Genomic DNA, 4919 nt, shown 5'->3' with positions numbered 1-4919 from the left:
GGCCGGAGGTTATTAATGTTTTTGGAGTTACTGGATTTATGATAATTCTGTTGCTCTCTGTTTGTGATTATGACGGGTATTGTGTTGACTGTGGGAGAGAGAGGTCTGAGTCCAGAGTTTTGTGTATTACTGTTAAAAGTGGAACAAATATAGGAGCTGGGACCAGGGGCAGACAGATCAGCAGGTAATGTCAATTTGGGGTAGTGACAGGCCGGTGTGCGGGAGTGCTGTACGCCAAATGCCAAATTGGCGGACAGCAAACACAAGCCATTTTATTAAGTCTTACCATCGTAGTTGTGGCTAACCCTTTGCAACCATTACTCTTTAAATCTTTAAAGCCTGAACCATAAAATCATTGCCTGAAATTTCTTTTCTTTTCTTTTCTTTTTGGAAAATGGAGCATTTATAGAACCTGACAAAATTAACAAAAAAAATGTAATTTGCTTTCATTTGTAGCATATTTGCTACATGCAGCATTTATTTATTTTTGCAGTTTATCGCTTAATGAAGTATCGTGCAATTTATTTCGATTTTCTTTGGGGACAAAATAATCACACTGATGATTGTGAAGTCTCAAAAACTGTATGTTTCCAGGTGTTATGGGGTTTAAGCTGGGTTTGATGCCAAGCAGGCTCAGTTTTCGGATTACATTGCACATTTCACAGTTTCACTACTGCTTGGCGAAACTGTTGGGTTTGCCAGCGTTCATGGATAACTTGACATCTTGCATGTAAACCAGTAGTGACTGTGATAATCTTCAAGGCACTAAAGCAATAGCAAAGAGCCTTGTACTGCAGCACTGGATATTTTATCGTGACCAAGCTCAGATAGTGACATTGCAGGCAACCTCCAGCAACTACTCATCAACTGGTTATGGAATTCAAACTTTTTTTTAGCAACCAGTGGTTACTAGAGGCCACTGACCAGTTTCCAGGACTGCATGAATGGGGGTTTAGTAATCGATTTTAATTAAATAGGAATTAATCGCAGAATAAACATTTTTTTCCTCATGACTGGTGGCTTCCAGATGGTTGCTGACTGCTGTCAGGGCTGCAATACAACATTAATTATTGTTAAACTCTGGCTTTCTTTCATGTGTCTTTTGTCCATTCTCCTGCTTTCTTCTTTTGCTTTCTTTCCGGCCAATCAGAGCAGATGTCTGCCTCTCGGTGAGTCTGATTATGCTGGAACTTTCTTCCTGGTAAAAGGGAGTTTTTCCTCTGTATTATTGTAGGGTCTTTACCATACAATAGTAAGGGTCTCTTTTTGATTTATAACGGCCTTAATATTGTTTGACTGAGGTATTCTTGAAAGCACTATAAACTATAATGTTGGTTAGTGTATTAATGGTTATTGTGCACAGATGATGGATGCTAGTCCTCCAGCACTACTGTTAGGTTAAAAAGTTGAGGTTTTTAGGTAGCGGTGACTGTTGAGTCACAGCTACCCACTTTACATTGGGTTGTGTGAATTGAAATAGATTTTTTGCCTGCCACACTTTGTATTTACAGCCATCAGCAGATCAGATGCATCGCTGTGTCTAACACAGCATACATGCATAGATTATTACACTATGTTAGCATAATCAATCTATATAAAGCAGCAGGTTTCCATCTTTTACCCGTTTCCACACAAATTGAGTTCAGGTTCTGTTAAATGTATGGTACCTGCAATTTCCAATATCCAATCACTGTGTATTAAATGAAAGTTAGAGGATGACTGAATGCAAACGGTAGCCAGATACGGATTTAAATGGAAGTGTATCTTTTTTCAATGACATGCAGGACGATGTTAAAATGATTTGTTCTGCAAAGCTATGTAGTTTTGTTCACGTTATATTTGCCAAGACGATGTTTTGTGCGTCGGGAAGGGCAGCTAAAAGGTTATTGCATTTCTATTGTAAATTATGCATTTGAACAAACCATTCCAGGTTTACTAAAAAAAAAAAAAAAAGACAGATAGCTGATCTGAAATACCATCTTTCACAACACATTTTTCAAGAACACAGAAAACAAAGAATCAAAGAGAAGAAGAAATGAGAACAAGGACAAACTTACGACAAAATTAATACATTTGACACATAAAATGAATAAGTTTGTGGTGATGGTACTTTGATACACACCACTTAAACATTGTTGCAGGCCAGGGACCATTGTGTACTTGGCACCGCTAATCAAAGCAAAACAACATGTGGGACAGAGCCTAGCATCCACACTCCCCACATCCCATTCTGGCTAAGCATCAGCTGGATGCACTGGATGAAGTCCAATGCACAGTAGCTTCACCCTGTGTCACATGAACTCCCAAGAAAAACCCCAGATTCCATTTCTATTCCCTGATGGGGGAGAGCTGCTTTGGCAGCATGTGGTCTGCCTTAATCTATGTGTGTTTCCATCTGCAAGTTTTTGGTTTTTGCTTGCATCACCTTTTGTCCACACACACTCACACAATTACTGTATCTCTGTCACCACTCCTTATTCCCCTCGTTCTCAAAATTCCCTCTTTGTTTTTACTCACATGTTCCTGTAGACCCTGCAGATTGCGTCAGTTTTTTTGGTTTTTCAGAAACTGGGTTTTGTACACTAATTGGGATACAAGTGCACATGTCTAGCTTGCCTGTCTACCTGCCTGTTTTAACTGTCTGTCTGCCCACCTGTCAGCTGGTCTGCCTCTCGTTTTCTCTGTTTCCAACATTTCCTCAGAGTAAAATAACCAAAAGGTGCTAGGTTGCTAAGGTAACCAGTCTTCCTATCATTCCAGGATCAATCACAAGTGTGTTCAACAAGCTAGTTTTAGGTTAAAATCCATTATTTTGGCAGAAATGAGTCACTCTCAAAGTAAATGATCCTGCAAAGGTCTATAGCAACATGGTAATAATTTAAATTCTCACAAATACAACAAAAAGTGTTATAAGTGAATGAAACAGTGTTGGCAAAGCACTGCTCTTCAGGAACTGTTGTCATTTGAACATATTTTCTATAGCCAAGACTAGATGTTGAAAAAAGATTACCAGTCTATTGTTATTCAACATCAAAATATGTGCTCGGCTGCCAAGTAACATGCTAATTTAATACGTAGACTCTAAATTAGCTGTTACTATTATCTAAACAGCAAGATATCTGATAATTAAATTAGATATGCTCCAAATACCGCAAAAACCACTAATATAAAGGTCCAGTTCAAGGTGCTACACAATACTACTACTACTACATTACAGGTTGCAACACTAAAAATCTCCTTGTTTTGTTCACCAGCAGACTGACACTTTGGCCTGTATTTTGCATTAAAAATGCCCACTTGTCTGCAAACAGTCACCATTTATACTCTGAGCAATAGAAAGAAAAGCCTTGGAAAAGTGCAGGCAAACCGGAAACTCATAATGTTTGCCCTCTTATTAAAAGTTGCATCTTACTGCTTCAACTTATGTGTTGCACTCTTCACATTTCCACTACTGCTTGGTGATTAGTTGGTGAATATTTACAGACAACTTGAGGTCTTCCATGCAAACCTGGGAGCTTGCTATTCACCAAAGCAATCACAAGGTTAATGGTACAGCACTACATAACTGTAACTACAGGGGTCCAACAAACTATGGCAACGCATCATACTGATTTCTTCGGAAGCTTGTTTCTCTCTCACTATTATTTTCTTCAGACACCATGAAAACTAAAGAAAGCACAATAAATAGTAAATATCTCTGACCTTGTTAATGTCTCTCATGTCAGTGTCCACACAGTCTTGAGCTAGCGAGGAAAAAATGCAATAATGTCCTCTTATCGCCAATGTAAAACAAGTATATAACATTGTATACACAATATACATGAAAACCATTACTGTGTACGCCTCTCGCACCACATGCAGAATAACATTACTGTTGTGGCTGTAGCCGAATCTGTAGCTCTGTATCCATGCTAGTTCTGGCCCACAACGCTATGGTTGTGCTCTCAGTTAAACTCTGGTCATGTGACCATCACAAACTCTACCTCAACCAAACGTTACAGCACTTTACACTTTATAACACTTTTAACAAACCCTTGTTTTGCAATCACATATTTTTGACGTTTTTAATTAATGCTACCCTTTTTATGGTCTTATCCAATACATTTTTAACCCTTTCCAACAAACATATGAACTAAATTAAACATGAATCCACAGAAACATAGCTTTTGCTAAATAGTTGAGAAATTCCCATTTGCTGACAGGTTTACCTGCTTATGTTACCTCACGCCCATCATTAACCCTTCATACAATTTAAGCGAGTTGTAAAACAAATTAATTCTATACTTATATAAATAAATATATAAACATCTTTTATTACATTTTGGGGATTTAAAAATATCTTATTGTCTATTTCACATGTCTACAAGGGTCTTTTTAATTGAAATGATTTTAAAACCAACTATTTTCTAACCAAAAAAAATTTTTGTGAATTATTTCTATAAACCAACTTTTAATGTTTAAAAACACAGTGAACTAATGGAAGGCCTTTATTGTGAAATTACTGCGTCTACACTTGCCTAGTCACAAGCGTATAAAAACAGATCTATCTCGATTCAAGGACTACACTAGTTAGAAGACACAAAAATGAGTCTTTAGAGACATATCTTCTTTCATGTTGAGGTTCTCTCTGTTCATTTGTATTGATTGCTATGCTTTGAATGGCTAATTGGGTCAAACTTTTACCACAACAGAGTCATCCAGAGGCAAATAAGATTAGCAGCAGCCTAAGAAAGCAAATAAAACTACCCACTCCAGCTGGTGTTACAGTACATGTTTTATCCACATTTATAAGTTTAACAAGTTCTCCAGTGAATGTTTCCAGAGTCCATGCAATTTATCCCATAAGAGCACAGAGCAGGCGGACGGACACACACACACACACACACACACACACACACACACACACACACACACACACA

Source organism: Haplochromis burtoni, unplaced genomic scaffold, assembly GCF_018398535.1.
Source record: "Haplochromis burtoni strain Fernald_Lab_line unplaced genomic scaffold, NCSU_Asbu1 Contig_8, whole genome shotgun sequence".
Lineage (NCBI taxonomy): Eukaryota > Metazoa > Chordata > Actinopteri > Cichliformes > Cichlidae > Haplochromis > Haplochromis burtoni.
The sequence above is the reverse complement of the archived record's forward strand: the minus strand, read 5'-3'. Positions refer to the sequence as shown.